This window comes from Gopherus flavomarginatus, chromosome 8 (genome assembly GCF_025201925.1).
Source record: "Gopherus flavomarginatus isolate rGopFla2 chromosome 8, rGopFla2.mat.asm, whole genome shotgun sequence".
Classification (NCBI taxonomy): Eukaryota; Metazoa; Chordata; order Testudines; family Testudinidae; genus Gopherus; species Gopherus flavomarginatus.
Window position 1 is genome coordinate 52,045,087 of NC_066624.1, and position 22,111 is coordinate 52,067,197.

General features: G+C 51.3%; 1 non-coding gene and 1 pseudogene across 1 annotated transcript; one reads left to right on the forward strand and one right to left on the reverse strand.

Annotated features, from left to right (window-relative positions):
• Positions 1-22,111, forward strand: part of LOC127057005 (zinc finger protein 420-like) — a 482,458-nt pseudogene that overhangs the window by 367,575 nt on the left and 92,772 nt on the right.
• On the reverse strand, positions 14,770-14,851 carry TRNAS-AGA (transfer RNA serine (anticodon AGA)). Its single transcript has one exon. It is a non-coding gene; the product is annotated as a tRNA-Ser (tRNA).

The window sequence follows — 22,111 nt, forward strand, 5'->3', positions numbered from 1 at the left end:
TCTGGAGTAGCTCGTGACTGTGAGTGGCAACCTCAGGCTCTGTGTGTCACCCTGATTGGCCACTTTGTGTCACTGCTGCGCCAAGGAAACATCTTCTGTGCATTACTCTGACTGCCCACTGGGTGTCACTGCTGCTCCAAGGGAGACATAAGAACGGCCAGACTGGTTCAGATGCAAAGTCCATCTAGTCCAGTATCCTCCTGTCTTCTGACAGTGGCCAGTGCCAGGTGCCCCAGAGGGAATGAACAGAGCAGGGAATCATCAAGTGATCCATCACCTGTTGCCCATTCCCAGCTTCTGGCAAACAGAGGCCACAGGCACCATCCCTGCCCACCCTGGCTAATAGCCCTTGATGGATCTATCCACTGTAAACTTATCTATTCTTTTTTGAACCCTGTTATAGTCTTGGCCTTCACAACATGCTCTTGCAAGGAGTTCCACAAGATAACTATGGAACTGCCCTGAGTTTAACCCCCCTCCCGTCCCCAGGTTGTATATGGAAAAGAGAATGAGCATGAGGAGAGCCATGATGTGTCTGTCACTGGCTAGTGCCTCAGTTTCCTCTAGCCAGCAGTGCTGCAGGGTCCTTTGGTCTGTGCCCATACAACTGTGTCTAGGGAAGGGGGAGTAGAAGCTCATGCTTCCCAGCCTCACGCCCCACCCCCAGCAACTGGAGAATCCAGGCCAAATTTAACCCTGGTAGCTGGGCCGGGATTAGCCTGGGCTGGGGTATGGCTGGGGAGGAATTGGGAGGGAGATAGACGCACCTGCTGTGAGGGAAGATCCTCCCATTCCCTGCCAATCCCCTTCACTCCTTGCAGCACAGCACCCCCTAGCATTTCTTTCTCTGTCATGGGAGCTATCTGCTGCCTGCTTCTCCCTTAGCATCATCTCTCCCCACCCTGGGGCACTGGCATTGCCCGGCCTGTGCAAACAGGCAGGCCCTGGTGTGCCCCATGGCACTGCCCTACAATTGTGGGGGCAGCTGTTGGATGAAGCCATATCGAAATATGGGGCTGCGCAAGGCTGGGGACCAGGACTCCTGGGTTCTCCCCTCCAATGTGGGAGGGGAGTGGAGGTTAGGGGGTAGAGTGGGGGAGGGGCAGGGCTGGGATCCAGGGCTCCTGCTTTTTCTGGTTTTCTCCACCTCCTGCAGCTGCCTCAGTCCTTTCAGTGCATTTCTTTTTCCAAATTAATTTGCTGACTTGTGTAACTCACCCCAGAGGTGGCTGCATCTCAGTGTTGGGTGAGGCACCCTTGGCTGCGTCACCTCCTAACCGCGTCTCTCTCCCCCTGCAGCACTCGGCAAACATCCACAAGATCATGGGGCACTTTGAGCACTGGGCAGGCAGGGGCTAGGTGCCCAGCCCACCCTCCAGAGAATGGGATCCAGCTCCCTCTACTTTTTACAGGGATTAAAAAGGGGCAAAGGGGGGCAAATCAGAGGAGGGGGTGGCCAGGATCTGAGCAGGGGGTGGAAATTGACTGGTCGGGGGGTCAAGCAGCTGAGGGCAGAGTTAGGAGAGGGACTGAAGGGCAAAGTCAGGGAGGGAGGAAGGAGCCGGAGTTAAGCCCAGAGGGAGGCGATGCCAGAGGGTTAAACCCTGGCACAGGCAGGGGCAGAGGGGTAACAGTTATCCCGGGAGGCTGAGACTCCGGTGTTTGCAAACATGGATGGCGGGAGCAGAGGGCATTTTTATTTCCCCTCTCACAGGCAGCATCTCTCATCATGGACTTCCCAGGGCTGAGCTCTTAAAGGCACAGGCATCCCACTGCCTAGACACTGCAGCTCCTCTCTGATGTAACCTACTGAGGTGCTGCAATAGGAGACTCAATTCAGTGAAACTGGGCATTCCCTATACGCCCCCCAGCCAGGGGGCTGTGCATCCCCTTCCCTGAGGTTCCCCAACACCCCCACCCCCAGTGGTCAGGTAGTTACATGCAGCGTTGCCAATGTTGTCATTGGTCGCAAATTTGAATGGAAATTGAAACGTTAACACACACTTTAAAAGCAGATACAACGTATGAAAACTACTTGTACCTGAGAAAGTAAAATAGGTTTGGAAAGTCTGGACAAAGCCGCGTTTCCTCACCCAGCTGTTGTGTTTGCTGACAATGTCGGTGCATTGGCTTCGGCAGTGTTGGCCAACCTTAGAATTTCAAATGATGATTTGTAAGCGAGGTGTGAATGAGCTCTCCCCTGACAGCTAGTGATGACCAGAGTTGGGAGGAGGCTTTGGGACCAGATTGTATTTACATGAACTCACCTACTCCGCCGAGGTATCCAGCGGACAGAGCTGGGCTGCCTCTGCTCTAGGTACCTGGAGGAGGGAAGGTGTGTGGGGCTCCAGCCTGGGACTGTTCCTCCCTCCTGCCAAAGCCTGACTATTAATCCCAGCCGTGGCACTCCTTTCTTCAAGTGCTATGTGAGCCAGAGGAAAAGTTTGGTAGGAAGCACAAGGGCCAAGCTTGTGAACATCAGGTGCAGCAGCAAGAATCCCAACTATCAAGGTAGCAAGTTCTAGAGACCTAACCCATTGTGGCCATCCCAGCCAAAGACCTGGCTCTAGGAGGTGTGAGTCACCCAGCAGGAGGGGAAAGATTCACTCTTACACAGCTGGAGACAGGAAAGTTGAGCTCTGGGGCTTTACCACAAGCATAGGTGGCAAGTTTGTAGAAATTTTGGTGGTGCCTAGGACCCACCCCCCAACCTCCACCCCCACCTGCCTAAGGCTCTGGGAGGAGGCCTGGGGTGCAGCTCCTGGGCTGGGGATTAGGAGGGGTGCAGGCTTTGGGGATAGGAGGGAGTGCAGGGCTGTTGGGTTCATGCTGCAGGGGAACTCAGGAAGCTCAGGGCAGCCTGCCTTTCCATTAGTGGAGGATGGGCACTAGGACCCTGGGGCAGCTGACAGCAGTTCTGCCCAGAATCCCTCTACTCCAGCAACAGGAGGAGGCACACAGTGCTTTTTGTCAGGCACAGATGCAGCAGGAGGGGAAGAGGCCCAGCTCCAAATATTGCTGGAGCAGGGCCCCCAGCCCTGAATATTCCTGGAATCTGAGCACTGCAAATGTATATAACCTGTCGCCTATGACCACAAGCCAACACAAGATTCCACTGAGATTTGAAGTCAGATTACAGGATTCAGAGTCCTGAGTGCTGCCCATTACACCATGGGACCAGCTTGTGCTGCCTTCTCTGCACATCAGTGACCCTTATGGGGCTGGCTTGCGTAAGGGGGCTCTTGGCCCTTTACTAAAACTTAGTGTGTGTGTGTGGGGGGGGGGGGGGTTGGCTAGTTCCCAGCACCAATAGAAGGGGGAAGGATCAATGGGAAATCAGGACCCTGAGACTGACAGTCCCCAGGGACAATGGAGAGAGGCCAAAGCTCCAAGTTAGCCACACTGACAGGCCAGGCAGTGTAATGAGGGAGTCACCAGGCCAGGGGGTCCCATCCTCCATGTGAGCTGGAAGTGCCTGGGCCAGAGTGGGGCAGAACTAAGAAGAGAGCAGGAGCCCGAGAAGAGCCGGGGAGCAGAGCTGCGCAGATGTAGTGCCAGAAACTGCTGCATGTAGGAATTTGCAACCTGTAGCAGTTACTGATACATGAGGTTGTTCTTATTTGCTGACTTGTCCTAATTTGCTAAAACTAGACAGTGGTTTCTCTAGCAAAGGCCAGTCCCTGGCCTCTTGGTCCCGACTTCCTCCTTCATATCAGGCTAGGGTGACCAGATGTCAAAGATGATATATTGGGATGCGGGGGGCAGAGCAAAAAAAAAAAAGCCAGAAGACCCCCCACCGCCAAGCGGCAGTGGCACAGCCCCATCTCCAACCAACTCTCGGCTCCAGCCCCCGCTACACCCCCAGCTCCCCCATCCCCTCACTCCTGGGCCCAGACTGGGCTCCGAGCTCTGCAGCCGAGCCATGATCCGGGCCCCTTCTGCAGCTCCCGGGCAAGGGGTGAACCAGCAGCTCCCGGCAGGAGCGTGTCTGCCCCACTTGTGTCTCCACCCCCTGCCCACCTGGGCCCTGCCTGCTCCGTGCTGCCCCCAGCCCCACTGTGCTGCCCTGCAGGCTGCAGGGCTGGAGCAGCTTCCACGCTGCCCTCCCGGCCATGGCCATGGCCTGTGTGCAAACCTGGGAGGGAGGAAGAATGCCATGTGCTTGGGGAAGAAGCAGGGCCAGGGCAAGGATTTGGGGAGGGATCCAATGGGGCAGTGAGGGGGTGGGGCTGGAGGCAGGGCCAGGGCGGGGATTTGGGGAGGGATCCAATGGGGGAATGAGGGTGCAGAGTTGGGGGGGGGCAAATATCCCTCCAGACTATGCCTGTGTGCTGGATCAGAGGACAAAGTTATTTGTTTGTCCAGGGTCCTGACCAAACATCAGTTGGGATGCGAGACAAACAAGCAAATATCAGGACAGTCCCGATAAAATCGGGATGTCTGGTCACCCTACATCAGGCTTCAAGTTGAGAATCATTTCCCATTCCCGCTCTATGGGAGGGGAGACTTTTCAACGCGCTCTCTGTGCGACTGCACATGGCTAAGCAAAGAGAACAAACCCCAAATCCCCCCTGTGCTTTGGGAGTCAGGTTTGTGGTGGGAATTCTGTAGTTCAGGTGACTTCACACCTGGTCTTTGTGATTCTTTACCAGTTTCTCTGGAATTGGGGCATTTTTTCACTCCCAGCTGTGATGGCCAAGTGGTTAAGGCGTTAGAATTGAAGTCTAGTAGGGTTTTCTTGTGCAGGTTTGAATTCTGTTCACAGTAAGGCCTGTGTTTTAGCCAGTCTCTCACCCAGGCAACACCTCTGTACAACCCCTTGAGACACTTTCAATTCTCTCCCCACCCCAAGTAAATCCTGTTCTGCTCCTTTCATAGAGATCCCTGGGGCACCATCTCACACTGTGTCCTTGAGGTGTCAGGCAAACTCTCAGCACCTGAAGCCTCTGGCACTCACCTAGCACCCCATAGATCAGCCGTAGCCCTGGTTCTGCTCCTCTCTCTAGAGTGCAAAAGGAGTCGAGACTGCAACTCCATGGGAGCTACGGGGTTGCAGAACCAACAGAGAAAAAATAGGTGCTCAGCACCCCCTGGCAGCCAGCTCCCCCCCCCGCCCACTACAGGCCTTGCTGACAAGCTCCTCCTCTTCCCCTTCAGCACCTCCCACTTGCCAGTGATCATCTGTTCAGTGGGGTGCAGGAGGCGCTGGGTGGAGAGGGGGAGGAGCAGGGACGGGAAGAGGTGGGGGTGGGAGAGGAATGGTGCAAGCCAGGAAGAGATGGGACAGGATGGGGTGGGGGCTTGGGGGGAAGGGGTGGGGTGGGGGCAGGGCCTGGGGAGGAAAGGGGGGATTTGTCCCGGACCCTGTACCCCTCTAGGGCTGGCCCTGAAGGGAAGCGCTGACTATCACAGTGACAATACAACTGACCAGCATTGCGGGGGAGACTGAGGGAGATCCGCACTCATCAGGTCTCTTCTCTTCCCCAAGGTGAGCCAGACACTGCTCTCTCCTGGCTCTCACTCTAGCAGCTGGATGCCAAGGAGCCATTTCCCCACAGGAAGTGCATTGAGTGCCCCTGTGGTGCTGGGGGGCCTGGCGCTGCTGCTGCCTGTGGGGCAGGCAGGGGGTTGATGTCTGCACAGACTCTCAGCTGCCAGGCCGGAGGGGGCACTTGGGACCTTACCAGACTGGCTCAGTGAAGATGCGGGGTTGACAGAGCAATACAGATGCTCTCCAGAGCACGGAGCAGCATCTTCCCATGCAGCCAGGCAATGAGCATTTCCCACAGCCTGGAGCCGAGGGGGAGGCAGCAGCTGCTGTTCCAGCTCCTAGGGGACAGGCCCTGTCAGCCAACAGACACTTCTTAGGGCTGGTCTACACTAGGGGAGGGGATCGATCTAAGATACACAGCTTCAGCTACATGAATAACGTAGCTGAAGTTGAAGTATCTTAGATCGAGTTACCTACCATCCTCATGGAGCGGGATTGACGTCCGTGGCTCCCTCTGTCGACTCCACTACCGCCGTTCACATTGGTGGAGTTCTGGAGTCAAAAGGAGTGCGTTCGGGGATCGATATATTGCGTCTAGATGAGACATGATATATCAATCCCCAAGAAATCGATTGCTACCTGTCGATATGGCCGGTAGTGAAGACGTAGCCTTACTCACCACAGCTAAGGGTGTCGGGTTCCTCCGGTGAGGGTGTGGAGCAGCCGTTCATTTTCCTGTTCACACTCGTCTGCAGTGTGAAAATTGGAGAGGGGAGGCAGAAGCCCCACTTCCCTCCCGAAATGATGCTAGTGGGGGAAGCCAGGACAACAGGGTGGGGTTGCAAGTGGTGGCCAGACTCTCACCACCAGGGTCTAGTCTAGCTCAGGGTCCAGATCAACTTCCTCCCCGTGCCACTGGCCCCCAGTCCCTTTCCACCACCAGGTCAACCCAGGAACTAAGGCAGGAATGGGGTAAGGCAGCAAGTCAAGCTGAGCAAGGCAGGCAAAAGCGAGACTTGTCTTCATGGGCTGCTCATAATGACGTCCTTTTTGTGTGCAACTGCTGCAAAAACATCCTGGACAGAGAAGCAACAGGCCAAAAAAAAATCCCATACAGCTGCTAAAGTAGCTCAGTGGGAGGAGTGTTAGACTGAAGATCTAAAAGCCCCTAGTTCAATCCCAAGCTTTGGCAAGTTCTTTCATCTTATTTGTGCAGGGGCACCTTGCTCTCTGGCAGCACAGTGGTGCCTACACCCAAGGTGAGCAGGGCTGATCTGGAACAAAGCAATTTTGGGGGCCCCTTCCATTAAAAAAAGTTGCAATACTGTATTCTCATGGGGCCCCTGCAGGGCCTGGGGCAAATTGCCCCACTTGCCTCCCCTCTGGGTGACACTGAAGGTGAGTCTCTGATCTTGGGCTCTGCAGTAGGAAAACATAGAACAGGCTTCTGCCCCTAGTTGGCCCACCTGACCTTTAATGATGAGAACTGTCTTTCCCAACATGGCAGGAAGAGAGCAAGGCAGGGTGACCCTCAGGAATGGTGCCAGAGGGCTGCTGGGCAGTGACAAGCAAGGATTGGGGATGAAAACTCCTCTGCGCAGCTGAGCAAGGGCAGTACCAGGGAAGGAGAATCTGTGAAAATGGCCATGTGGAAGGTGGCAGGGATTTGGGGGCCCAGGAGGAGGTGCTTGATGTTCAGTGCCTTGGAGCAGGTGGACTTGGACATGGTGGGTGTTCAGGAATTGCACATTAACAACTCTAGGGTAGCTCAATAGGCAGAGAGTGATTGGAGGAAAGGCCTCCTGGCCAGGGAAGAATGATGGGGCTGGAAACTTATTTTTCACATTCGTGGTGTGAGTACAGAAGGTGGTGGAGCTCCAACCAGGGAGGTCATTACTGGTAGACTTTGTGCTCTGTGGCACTGGTTACTGCTATATTAGTGTGTATGGTCCCCAGTTAAGGCATGAGAGGGAAGATCAAAGGCTCCCTTCATCTGGACTGCATGATGTTTGTTGTTGGGGGGAGGATTTTAATTATGTCAGCCGGCCTGAGGACCGCTGGTCCTGTTTTCCCAACCGTCAGAGGACACACTTTTACAATGATCACTACCTGGCACAGGTCTGTAGTGAGGTCAGCTTAGAGGAGCTCACTCCAGCCACAGAGGGGATTCATCTTTCTGTGGGGATAGACCAGGACTCACATTGACCGGATTTATGCTTAGCTTTTGTGTCTTTAGCATGTTGCTTCTCAGATTCTTTCTTGGCCTGACTTGTTACACTTTGACACTTAACAGGCCAGAGTTTGTGCACCTTCCTATTATCCTCACTACGATTTGATTTCCAAATTTTGAGGAATGACTTTTTGCCTCTAACAGCCTCCATTACTTGGCTGTTTACCTAGAGCGGCGTTCTGCTGGTCGTCCTATTGTCGTTTCTGATTTAGGGCAAACGTTTCACCTGAGCCTCTAATTGCAGTGTTTTTAAACGCTCTGCATGCTGCTGCAGGCTCCTAACACTTGTGACAACAGCTCCTTTTAATTCCCATCTAACCATCTGTACTTATGTCGATAGGTTGACTTTAGGTCTTTAACTTTGATTAGTAGCTGAGAAGATGGTAAATCGGACAAACGCGTTCAACAGACCTCTTCATTTCCTTGTTATTTCCTGACTTCTTCATTCATCGCCTTTTCCTTATTTCCTGACTGAGGCGGCGGCCTGCCAGGGAGCTCCCCGGCACCTCTGGCTGCCTGGGCTGAAGGCAAGAGGCAGGCCTGGGCGTGGTGAGGGTCTCCTGTCCCGGAATGAGGCCGCAGTATTTCCTCGTCCCCTTTTCCCACCCACACCAGCGGGTGGCGGCTGCTGCGGGAGAGCATGAGGGAGGCTCTCAGGATGTTAGGCAGCGCTGTGTGGCTCTCAGGGGAAAGAGCTGAGGCGCCTGACTCGACCTGCCATTGATTCGCATGGCTCTGCGTGCCGTCAGCCGGAGTGGGCCAGGCTGCGGACGTGACTCAGGCTTGGGCAGCATGGCTGCGCTTTCCTGACAAGGCATGAGGCAGGCCAAGGGCTTTGCACAGCATACAGGGAAGTAGGAGGGAGGCGTCTTTGAGCTGGCATGTCTCGTCCGCTTCTCCCTTGCCGCTTGGGTGGAGACGGGAAGGGAGTGAAATGTTCCCAGCTGAAGGTTTTGCACTTGGCTTTGAGGATTAATCCCAAGCCTCCAGCACGGCTGCTGGGAGATGGGCTTTTGCAGCACGGCCCTCACACTCTTCCAGCCAGCAGGTGAACCCACAGTATCCAAGAGGGAGCCTTCGAGGTGGCAAAAGAGGAACATCACGGCTCCCAGCAGACCTTGGGGAGCCCACGAGGAGCCTTCAGTGGCATTCCTGGGGGAGCATAACCCCCCCTCCTTTCGATTAACAGCTGAAGTCACTGACCCATGATACCACAGAGACACCTACCAGCAGCTGTTTGCCAGGGCCGCTGCCCAGCACCCTGCAGCGCTTCCTGCCGGTGCCAGAGCTCACAAGGCACTAGCCTGGAGCCAGGGCCACTAGGTGCTGCTGAAGAAAAGCCAGCAGAGGGACACAGCGTCTGTGTGCTGTGCCCATAACACAGAGGTGGATTAATCAAAACTCTCTTCTGCCAGCACCAGGCCTCCTCCTTCCTACACTGGGCCTTCAAGCAAAGGGGTTGCTGGCACAGCACCAAGAGTCTAGCCTGTGTGACAGGAGGCGGCTGACGCCCGCAACCTGCTGGGGAGATCCCAGAAGTTATTAATGGACAGAGACTCCTCAATGCCCTTAGTAACAAGGGTTTGGGGTTCATCGAGGCCAGTTAGGGGGTCACTATGTCTGCCCTATAACCCTGAGGTGTCAGGTTGCTGTACAGCTCTGATCTAGAGCTCGGATCCCAACAACCAACCAGCAGCCCACAGCCTCCCCCTGGGTCTGCCCCACCTGGTTACTCCTTACAGGCTGACCTTATCCTCCTTCCAGCCCCGGATTTGCCCCCTAATCATCCTACTGCCACTCAGAGCCACAGACATGGAGGTGCTGAAGAAGGGAGGGGTGACTCTAGGGTGGGGTTCTTCTCTAAAGATCGCTGGCAGAAAGGTGGTGCTCATCTGTGTCAGCAACCTGCCATTTGCCTCTCTGCCAGGGGATGCACACGTTTCTGTAAGGTGCAGAGGGGGTATTTGGCTTCCAAGTGAATGTGAGGAATGTGCATTTATGAGATGGAATTTCTATCCTTCCAGGTGTGTTTCAGTGGCCTATTGGATAAGGCATTGGCCTTTTAAGCCAGAGATTGTGGGTTCAAATCCTACCTACTGTGAAAACCTTCTTTGTTCTTGTATACTGCAGAGAAACCTTGGTCTTATTTTCACCAAGGAAGCTGGGAGATGTTTGAACACAAAGTGCTGGATCTTGGGAACACTCCCCCAGAAATGCTTTTAAACCCCTCAGGAGCAAACAGTTAATACTAATGTTTGTCTGAGAATAGAGTGAAGAGGAGTGTTTACTCCGACACGTCCATGAGTGAAACAGACATGAAGAGCAAGGCCATTCTGAAAGAGAACAGATGTGTCTGGAGACAAAGCAGACCCTGAGAATGAGCAACAGTATGAAAAGAAGAGGTTCAAATGTGTGTTAGGCTGGTCTGCCAAATTTAAAGAAAATCCCAATGCCCTTAGCATGATGCAGACACTGGCTGTTTCTCATCTTTTACTGAGAATTCATTGAGAAATATTTTCCTTAAGTATATTATGGAATATTGGGTAGGCTAGGAAGGCACCATTCTTCCTGCTTTCAGCCTTCCAGTACTCATGGCTACATGGCCTAGGGCCAATGCGCCCCTTCCAGTCAGCTGCTAGAGCAGACAACAGCAACACAGACAGGAATGGCAGCAGGGCAGACTGGAGCTCTGGGAAGACGGTGGGACCAGGTCTCATCAACGGGGAGGTGGCCATTCCAGCATGCACAATGCTGAGCCAGCAAGTGTGGTGTGTGCTGCAGCCTGCCACTACTCACTTTTGCAACTGTGTTGCCCTCAGGACACTCATATGTCTGGGTGGTATCAGCTACCTGGATGGGCTCACAGAGCAGCTGAGCCTCGCTTGGCAGAGCCTGGCCAGACCCCCAGAAAGGGGAGGGCATGCACTCAGGCCCTGTAATGGGTGATGCCAGGGTGATGCCAGGGTGGCACCTCCTGCTGTTTGTCTCAGGGATTAGCTCACTCAGCCAGTGTTCCCTCTCCTGGTGGTGCCTTGTCCATCACTGTCATTGCTTGCAGACCGCCTCAGTGCAAGTACTGCAGCATCCTCTTTATGACTCGGCCATCCGGCTGTGCCATGATCTGTGCTCCTCCCTTCCAGGGTGACGTAGGCGGGTGTGCGGTGAAGTGTCTCCCAATCCAGCCATTTCCCCAGTGGTGAGTGGCTGGGATCCAGGCCCACACTACTCTGGGTCCCAGCCCAGGGATCCTGTAGCTAACAGCTTCTGCTTCCTCTCCTTAACTTCATCCCCAAGTGCCACTTCAATTCACACACACAGTGCCACTGTCCACATACACACACACACACAATGCCACTGTCCACCACACATACTGCACATGCATACACACAGTGCCACTGTCCACCACACACACACACAGGGCCGGTGCTACCATTAAGGCGAACTTGGCAGTTGCCTAGGGCGCCAAGATTTGGGGGTGCCAAAAAGCGGTGCCCCCAATTTTTTTTTTACAGCAGTTCCTCCCCCAGCGCCCAGTTGCTGCTCCACTTCTCCCGCCTCCCAGGCTTGCTGCGCCAATCAGCTGTTTGGCACCGCAAGCCTGGGAGGAGAATTAGAGCGGGGGGCGGCGTGCTCGGGGAAGATGCGGAGCAGAGGTGAGCTGGGGTGGGGAGGTACTGCATGGCTCCCCAGTGGGGGAGCTGCCACGGGGGGGGGGGCCTGAGGGTGGACGTGGGGGTGCTGATGCAGAGCTGGGGATGGGGAGCGCAAGGTGGAAGTTTTGCCTAGGACCCAAAAGTTCCTTGCACTGGCCCTTCACACACACACACTGCACATAGACACACACACCATGCCCGTGTCCACTGCACACATACACACACACACCGTGCATGCTGCACGCACATCAACTGCAAAAAAAGAAACACAAACTAAACACTCTGGAGACAGTTGGTTTGTTTCCAGGTTGCTTTTACTTACAAAGGTGCTGAAGTGTGATCTCTCTTCTTTTTCCGTGGGCAGAAACGCAATGGAGGAGACTCTCACATCCCTGAGCTGCCAGGTGACAGTGGCAGGAGAAAAATGCATAGCACTGAAATTTTAAAACACTCATAAATAATTTCACACTGTGGGTTGGGGTGTCCAGGAGGACCCAAGGGAAGGAACTAGGGGGATGAGGGGTAGAGGAGGGTGGGGTTACCAGGGTGCACTGTGGGACTGGGGGATTTAGAGACCCCAGTGAGGACAGGCAGAAGTGGGTTGCAAGGCCCCACGGTGGCTGAAAAGGGGAACCAGCAGGATGGGGGGTAGCAGAGATTGGAGATGAGGAACCTCACTCCCTGGGGATGGACTGGGGGAGTGGGGAGATGGGAAAGTGGGGCTCAGCAATAGAGAAATGGGTTGGTGGCAATTGGGGGAGGGGTGCTGAGGACAGGGGGGAGGAGGATGCCGGGGGTGGGACGCTGAAGGCGGGGGAGGAGGAGGTTGAGGGAGGGGCATTGAGGACAGGGAGGAGGAAGTCGGGGCAGGGCACTGAGGATGGAGGGGGTTGGGGCGGGTCCACGGGATGGAGAGGTGGAATGGGTGGGGGGAGGGGCCCCACACAGAGGGAGGCACCGGGGTGAGGATGGGGAAATGGTGGCCCAGGGATGGGGCTGAGGTGGATGTTAGTGAGGGAGCCTCACTGCTAGTGCAGACTCGGCAGTTTCTTGTATGAGAGACACTGTCCCAAAGCAGGACTAATGCTTAGACCTGGTGATCAGTGATTTCAGATCTGTTGGTCTGCAGCAAGACTCTACACTGAGTCTTAATCAGCTCTGTTATTACACAGGGAAGAACAAAAGGGTCAAATGGTGCCTGGAACCCTTAAGAAGAATCCACTCCACCGAGTACAACACTTGTCGCTACCCCCGCTCAACTGCACTGAGAATGTTTTGGGGTCACTCCTTGCCTTTATCAACCTAGGGGTCTCAGAGAATCACAAAAAGCAGGTGTTCCAGTGGCACAATTGGTTACTGCACAGTACTTATAGGGCAGTGCTGAGAGGAGCTATGCTGAGGTTGTGAGTTCAAACCTCACCTACAGCACTGGTTTTCATTGTTCAAGTGGTGTCACCCCCTCATTTGCCCCTGTGGAATGTATATCTCTGACATTGAGGAGGGGAGGAGTCAATTATTTCCTCCTCTCCAGAGTGCAGGTCAGAATCTACAATCCTTTCTCCCCCACCAGCCCCTGTGCCAGGATCTCTCAAGCAGAGCCTAGAGTCCACCATGGCATCTGTACTATTTCATATTCATAGAATATGAGAGTTGGAAGGGACCTCAAGAGATCATCTAGTCCAACCCCCTGCTCAAGGCAGGATCAATCCCCAAATGGCCCCCTCAAGAATTGAACTCACAACCCTGGGTTTAGCAAGGCAATGCTTAAACCACTGAGCTATCCCTCTACAAAGACTAAGTGACAGGGACAAAACACTCAAATCCCGCCTGGTGCAGGGAGCCAGGTTTGCTCTTCAAATTCTGTCGTTGGTATATTTCCAGGTCCGGGAATGTCCCACAACAGCATTTAATGGGAAGCTGCCTGCAGAACAGTTACACTGCACAGAGCTCCTGTGGAGGAAGGGTGGGAATTAGTAACATTTTGAGGATCGTTTGGGAAATGAGCCTTTGCTGACAAGGTTTGTCTCTGTTCATATTTCACTTTCAGGTGTTATGTTGAGGGATCTTTAGTATATTTGTGAGGTTAATAACTATCTCCTCAACTTTATTTACTCAACTTAAAAATTGGTGTCACTTGATTTTTGCATCTCCCTGTGAAAATACAACTGACACGTGTGGCTTTCTACAGAGGGTCATGATGTTAAAGTTGGGGAATGCAATCTCTGTACTTCTGAGGGGGAGTGTTGATTTTTTACAGCTGCCTCACTGCCAGGCACACTGGGCTGTTAGCTGCACCCACTGCCCTTGCCAGGGGCCCCTGCTGAACCCTGGGGGGCTGCACTGCCGTGCTGGGGTGACTGTGCAGGGGGAGAAGCTGCTGGGGAGCAATGTAGAGCAGGTGCAGGAAGGAGACGGGTCACTATTCACATTCTGAACAGCACAATTTTCCGAATTTGGGAATAAATTCATAGATTCATAGACTAAAGGTTAGAAGGGACCATTATGATCATCTAGTCTGACCTCCTGCACAATGCAGGCCACAGAATCTCACCCACCTGTTCCTGTAACAAACCCTTGCCCTATGTTTGAGTTATTGAAGTCCTCAAATCGTGGCTTAAAGACCTCAAGGTGTAGGGAATCCTCCAGCAAGTGACCCCGTGCCCCACGCTGCAGAAGAAGGCGAATGTCTGAGAACAATTCTAAGGGGAAGGAGAATGCAGAGCAATGACACTGGAGATGTGCAGACCTCCAATGGGGGCAGCGTGGAAATTAATAATGGGAAGATCATTTGCAAAATTAGTCGTCACTGACAAGATTTGTCTCTGTTCCTATTTCACGCTGTGGTGTTAGTTAGAGGAATCAGTACAGAGTTTTACTATATTAATTAAACACTTAATTTTATTTAACCAAGCCAAAAACTTAGTGTCACTTATTTTTTCTCTGTCCTAGCAAGAATGAATTGAATTTTGTGACTTTCTGGAAAGTGCAGCAAGATTAAATGTGGGGAATTCAGTCTCTGTGTTTGTGATCTGATGTTTTCCTCTCACAGGTCAGTGCCTGCCTTGAAATACCAAGAGGAATCTAAGGGCTGGTGTACGCTGGGCACTTAACTGGCAAAGCAACATCTCTCAGGGTGTGACCCCCACCACAACCCATAGAGTTAAGGTGACCTAAGCCCTGATTAGATAGTGCTAAAGAAAAGGAAGAACTGTTCTGTCAATGTAGCTATTACAGGGATGAGAAAACCCCTCCAGTCACTGTCTGCTCCAGAGAGCTATAGCAGTGCCACAGCAGTGTTTTAAGTATAGACAGAGTGAAACTAGATCTGGCTCCAGTTCACATTGTGGATGCTCTGGCACTAAGACTACAATAGTAAAACAACAGCCCAGTGCTTGCGTAGTTGGCAGGATTTGGACCTGCGCAGGAGGACCCCAATGGATTTCTAGTCCATTGCCTTAACCACTCGACCACAACTACTTAACATACATTTGTTTCACTACACGATGATTCTGTTCTCACTGAATTGTCACTTCCAATTGTTTGCTCAGACCAGCTTCCCCAGCACACTCATGGCTGCGCATCAGTGTAAGTGTGTCCTTGGCTGAACAGCGAGAATTCCTGCCCATTTCCTTTCTGGCTGGAGCAGGATGAGAGTGTGTTTGTGTGAACGACATTGCTGTAGATTGTTGTTCATTCCCCACTCTGACAATTCAGACAGTCTCTTTCCTAGTCAAATCTCCAGCACATCGTTCCGATAGCAGGGGGCAAGATTTCTCTGGGGCACTGAAATATTTTAGGGGGTTAGTGCATGAACTCAGCCTTACATTCCACCCTTGGTGTTTCCTGGACTAACAACAGCAGCAGAAAGAAAGAGCCAAGCCAATATCTCCCTGTCAGGGATGCAGGTGCCACGTCCCATCTGTCTGCCCATCGCCATTGCAGGAGAGAAGGGTTCACTGGAATCGAGTGCCCTTGCTGAGACCAGAGATGGAGGGAAGTTTTGCTGTTCATGGATCTGTGCAAAGGAAATTGTGTCTCCGTGTGAAATTGAATTGGGAAATGAAACGTCCACATGGTGGCCCAATGCCCTAAGCAATGTGGGTGAAGGACTCAGGCTTGAAAATGATTTAACAGGGGTTTGTTTCAATTTATTGCCCTGGTTAAAAACTATGGCTAAAATGCAGCCATGTTGTTAGTACTTGTACCTGTGTAGGGACACCGCAGTGGGTGTCAAGTCCATTGCCTTCACCAGGGGCAGTCAATTATTTTATCAAGATACAAATTTCTTGGTCAAGGTCTAGAATCCAGAGAAAACAATGCACTGATGATAAGAAGTATATAAAAAAAATTGCAGTCACTATGGACATAACTATGATGTGTCGTGTTTCACTTTTTATATCTGGCACCACCTCCTTTCCCTTTGGCCTTGTAGTTGACCAAGGGTAAAACTAAACATCTCAGATACCAGGGAGTGTTTATGTTCATTCCTGTGAGCTACACAGGGGTTTGATGTTGCTGCTTTGAATCCTCCATCTCTGCCGGGATAAGGAACAATTCAGGCTGTCACTGAATTGAAAGAGGAAGATCATTGACAGGCAGAGGGATGCCTCCTTTTTAAGGTGTTTTACTAGCTGGCACAGTAGTGTAGCTAAGGGGGAACAGGGGTAGCGGCCACTCCCCCCTGAGTACATTTTCCAGAAGTGGCGCCCTTCCATGCAGCCAGCACTGGGCTCTGGACTCGAAGTCTGGAGCTGGGTTTTGTGTGTGGCCGCAGGCTGGCTCTGGGCTCCGCACCGCCCTCCCGCATCCCCAACCCTGTTCACTTACTCTGGGGCTGCAGGCAGCATCAGCTGGTTGCCGGGCTCCCCGGGGAGGAGGAGGCTCCTGCCTGCTCGCAGCTGCCCAGCTCCCTAAGCCGGGGTGGGCTCTGACAGGAAGGGAAGGGGTGGCAGCACAGTCCCCCCCACCCCCCCGCTGGATGCCAATAGGACCCTGGTAACCAAATGGCAGTTGCTCCAGGTTAATCAAGGCACCTGGGACCAATTAAGATCTTTCTAGAAGGCAGTGGAGATAGCTACTTTAATTGGAACACCTGCAGCCAATCAAGACAGGCTAATCAGGGCACCTGGGTTTAAAAAGGAGCTCACTCCAGTCAGGCAGGGAGGAGCCAGAGGAGAGGAAGTGTGTGTGAGGAGCAGGGAGCAAGCAGCACAAGGAGCTGAGAGTAAGAAGGTGTGCTGCTGGAGGATTAAGGAGTACAAGCATTATCAGACATCAGGAGGAAGATCCTGTGGTGAGGATAAAGAAGGTGTTTGGAGGAGGCCATGGGGAAGTAGCCCAGGGAGTTGTAGCTGTCATGCAGTTGTTACAGGAGGTACTATAGACAGCTGCAATCCACAGGGCCCTGGGCTAGAACCAGGAGTAGAGGGCGGGCCTGGGTTCCCCCCAAACCTCCCAACTCCTGATCAGACACAGGAGGAGTTGACCCAGACTGTGGGGAAGATCACTGAGGTGAGCAAATCTGAAAAGAAGTGCAGGACCCACCAAGGTAGAGGAGGAACTTTGTCACAACCAGTATTTGAAAAGAGTAAATAGAAGGTTCAAGGTAATTATAGGCTGATCAGTCTCACATCAATCTCTGGTAAGATAGTGGAATGAGTAAGGACCTCCATTAATAAAAAATTAAAGGAGGGTAATATAATTAATGCCAGTCACCATTGAGAATACAATTAGAATAATCAAATTATTTATGGAAAATAGATCCTGTCCAGTGTGGCTGATAAAGGGATTAATGTTGATGCAAGACTTAGATTTTTGTAAGATGTTTGGCTTGGTAGCTGCCGTGTCTCTCCATGCAGTAACCTTCTTTCCACCCACTCTCAAATTTTCCTTCGCTCCAAGGGTATTTGAGAGGCATCTGGGCCTGGGGATCTTTTGTGTGATGGCGGTGTAATGAACTGCACTCGCATGGTGTTCTTTGGACAGTTGGCCTTGATATGTCCCAGTTCATTACACTTAAAGCATCTACCATCTGATGGATCACTGGGCCGAGGTGAGTTACTGGAGACTGGTGAGGTGGAAGAATACTGTGTCTGTGGCTTTACTTGGGTTGTAGGTGGGGTTTTTGGCTGCCCTCGGTTGTAGGGTTTATGGTCGGTGTGCCCTCTGGGGTATTCGTTCCCCTTTACAGTAGCTTTCTTGCTTTCTGCCACTTCCATCCATGCGGCTCCAATCTCCCGCGCCTCGGTGAGATTTTTGGGTTTTCCATCTTGTAATGTACCGTGTTATGTCCTCAGGAACACCATCCAAGAACTGCTCCATTTGTATGAGGAGGTGCAGTTCTTCCAAGGTTTTAACATTGTGTCCTGATATCCAGGCCTCATAATTTTTCCCAACGTAGTAGGCGTGTTTGGGAAATGACACATCTGGTTTCCACTTTTGGGTTCTTAAACACCGACGGGCATGATCCGTGGTTATCCCCATTCTGTATCTGGCCTTGGTTTGAAAAAGTTTATAGTCGTTCATGTTCTCCTTAGGCATTTCAGCTGCCACCTCTGCTAAAAGTCCACTGAGCTGTGGCCTCAATTCTACCATGTACTGGTCTTCAGGGTTGCTGTACCCAAGACAGGCTCTTTCAAAATTTTCCAAGAAGGCCTCGGTGTCATCACCTGCCTTGTAGGTGGGAAATTTCCTGTGCTGTGGAACCATAACTGGCGAAGGTTGTTATGATTGGCTGGTGCATGCAGCCCAGCTTGCGCTAAGTCCAGTTCATGTTTTCTCTGTTTTTCCTTCTCTTCGCTTTCTTTTTGTTGTTTTTCCATTTCTCGGTGGTGGGCTATGTCTTCTTCTTCTTGTTTCCTTCTGTGGGCCATCTCTTCTTCTTCTAGTTTTCTTTTGTGGGCTGCCTCTTTGGCTGCTTGTTCTCTTTTGTAGGCTGCCAGTTTGATGCTTTCTTCCTTTTCTTTCAGCTCCACCTCTTTTTGTCTTTTTTCCAGTTGTCGCCTGTGTTCAGCTTCTCTGATTTGTTCTTCGGCCTCCATTTTTGTATTGGAAGGCATGGTTCCTGTTTTCTTGTGTTGGGGTGCCCTCCGGTGTTTATTGTCTGAACTGCAGGCTCTGTTGCCTCCTGGGGTCTGCCTAGCAACAGTGCCTTTTTCCCTTTCTTCCTCTAGCTAATTTTTTAATATAAAGTAAACCAGAAAAACCACTTTATTTGCATGAGTATAGTGCTGGTATTTGACTCCTAATGGGAGTGCTATTGTGTGACAAAAGACCCGTAACAGCTCCTTAATGGTTTCTTGCTTAATATGCAAGCCACAACTGCCAGAGAGAGCAGAAAAAAATTCTCTCTGGTTTCCTTTTAAAACCAAACTGTTTCTCTCTGCTAAAAAGCCCCTAGCAGAGAAAAGAAAAATATAATATTCCTACTGGCTTCTGGATTCTATCTTTCCCAATGCTGCCACTCATGTCATAAACCTAGTCCCAGATTTGGACCTTAGCGTCCAAAATATGGGGTTTAGCATGAAAACCTCCAAGCTTAATTACCAGCTTGGACCTGGTAAAGCTGCCACCACCCAAAAAATTAGAGTGTTTTGGGGCACTCTGGTCCCCCCAAAAACCTTCCCTGGGGACCCCAAGACCCAAATCCCTTGAGTCTCACAACAAAGGGAAATAAACCTTTTCCCTTCCCCCCTCCAGGTGTTCCTGGAGAGATATACAGAAGCAAACTCCGTGAATCTAAACAGAGGGAGTCCACCCTCTCTATTTCCAGTCCTGGAAACACAAGCACTTCCCTCTTCACCCAGAGGGAATGCAAAGTCAGGCTAGTAAATCTAACACACACAGATTTCCCCCTGACTTCTTCCTCCCACCAATTCCCTGGTGAGCACAGACTCAATTCCCTGAAGTCTCCCACTAAAGAAAAACTCCAACAGGTCTTAAAAGAAAGCTTTATATAAAAAGAAAGAAAAAGTACATAAAAATGGTCTCTCTGTATTAAGGTGACAAATAAAGGGTCATTTGCTTAAAAGAATATTGAATAAACAACCTTATTCAAAAAGAATACAATTCAAAGCACTCCAGCAACTATAGACATGTAAATACAAAAGAAAAAAAACAATAACCCCTATTTTTATGATCTCTGTACTCACAACTTGGAAACAGAAGATTAGAAAGCAGGAAATAGAAATCCCCTCATAGCCAAGAGAGTGCAGGCAGAAGACCAAGAACAAAGGACTCACACACAAACTTCCCTCCACCCAGAGTTGAAAAAATCCTGTTTCCTGATTGGTCCTCTGGTCAGGTGCTTCAGATACTTATTTCCAGGTGAAAGAGACATTAACCCTTAGCTATCTGTTTATGACAGTAGTGCACAAAATTTGGTGATAAAACTAGAGCAATACAAACTGAACATGGTACAAATTAGAAGTGGTTAAGTGATGTATTTCCAAATAGAATTGTAAACAGGGGATTGACACCAAGCGGTGTGTTTCTAGAGATGTGTATAAAAATATAAAATAACTTACAGACCAGTAGTGTTCCTAATGACACAGGTGTGCCTGTTTCTCCTGGCACCTTTTTTTCCCAGCTGAGGACATATGTTAGAAAGACTCAACCTGATCTCACCTTCAATTTTCAGCCAACTCAGAGTGCAGGCAGGGAGTACCTAGGGACTGTGTGCAGGCAGGATGGAGCTCAGGGTGCAGGCAGGGAGTACCCAGGGGCTGTGTGCAGCCAGAGGGGAGGGTGGCTAGAGGCTACTCCAGAGATATACAGAAGAAGCCTCATGCAGCCCACAGTCCTTGCACCCAGAGCTCCCCACGGGACGATGAGCCACTGGGACACCAAATGGACCCATGTCCAGGGATGTGACAGGCTACTTCCATGAACACAAAGCAGCAAACCCTGCAATGGCCACAGCTCCCCATGATGCAGAGGGCGAGCACTGGCAGGAGAAGGCAGGGCACACAGGGCTGGCTCAGAACGCTCTTTAGTTTGCCAGCATGAACAGCGGGGAGATGGCAGGCAGCTGGCAAAGCAGAGCCCGGGGCAGCTGTTAGGATGTGGATTTTCACACCTGTCTGGAAAGGCCTAGACTTTAACAATGCAGGTAGATGATTCTCATACAGCTAGTCACAGAGGTAGGAAAGAAAATCACAATCACTGTTTGCCGGTGTAAGGGCTTCTCTTACTGAGACAGTCTGAGGCCCTGCTCTTTGGCTATGCCGCAGGGGCAGCCATAGGCTGGGAAGTGAATGGTCACGTCCTCACCAGTCACACTGAAGTAAGGTGCTATTGGGCTGTTGGGAATACAGTCTTGTCCTGACAATGCCCAGCACCACCAGGTAAAGATGCTTAAAGAAAACTAAGTTTGGTAGCATCCTGTCTGGCAAGAACTCACCTATCAATAGCAGGGATGTGACATCCTCGTTTCTGTGTTGTTCTAGCACTGTAGTCCCCACTTCTCTATTGTTTGTCTGTATAATTGCTGTCTGGGTCTGCGATTGTTTCTGTCTGCTGTAGAATTAATTTTGTTGGGTGTAAACCAATTAGGTGGTGTGTATAATTGATTAGATAATCATGTTACAATATTGTAGGATTGGTTAGTTAAATTTCAGTAAAATGATTGGTTAAGGTATAGCTAAGCAGAACTCAGGTTTTGCCATATAGATTGCAGTCAGTCAGGAAGTAAGGGGAGGGGAATTGGCATCATGTTTCGCTAAGGGAGAGGAATGGGAACAGGGGCACAGGCAGGGATCTGTGGCATCAGAGCTGGGAAGGGGACACTGAGGAAGGAAATTGGAATCATTGCTTGCTGGAAGTTCAACCCAATAAACATGTAATTGTTTGCACCTTCGGACTTTGGTTATTGCTGCTCTCTGTTCACGCGAGAAGAACCAGGCAATGGGAGGGTGAAGGGATGAACCCTCTAACACTAACTAACATCTAACACACATTTGAACCTCTTCTTTTCACACCGTTGCTCATTCTCAGGTTCTGCTTTGTCTCCAGACAGATCCAGTCTCTTTCAGGATGGCCTTGCTCTTCCTGTCTGTTTCGCTCATGGATGTTTTGGAGTAAGCACTCCCCTTCCCTCTATTCTCAGGCAAACACTGGTATGAACTGTTTGCTACTGCTGGGTTAGAAAGCATTTGTGGAGTGGAAGATGCCATTTCTGGGGGATTGCTCCCAAGCTGCAGTACTTTGTGTTCAAACATCTTCCAGCTTCCTTGGGGAAAATAAGACCAAGGTTTCCATGCAATGTACAGGAAGAAGGTAGTTGTTTACTCCAGATGGGATTTGAACCCACAATCTCTGACTTAAAAAGCCGTTGCCTTATCCATTAGGCCACTGGGGCCCCTGAAAGCCAACTGAAAAAGGGATGGATATTCCCTCTCATAAATGCACATTCCTCACATTCACTCAGAAGCCAAATACCCCATTTAATCACCTTACAGAAATGTCTGCATCTGCTGGCAGCGAGACAACTGGGTAGGTTGCTGACAGAGCTGAGCACCACCTTTCTGCCAGCCATGTTTAAAGAAGAACCTCATCCTAGAGTCACCCCTCCCTCCTTCAGCACCTCCACGTCTGCGGCTCTGAGTGGCAGTAGGATGATTAGGGGGCAAATCTGGGGCTGGAAGGGGGGTATGGTCAGCCTGTAAGGAGTAACCAGGTGGGGCAGACCGAGGGGGAGGCTGTGGGTTGGTGGTTGAGATCAGAACTCTAGATCAAAGC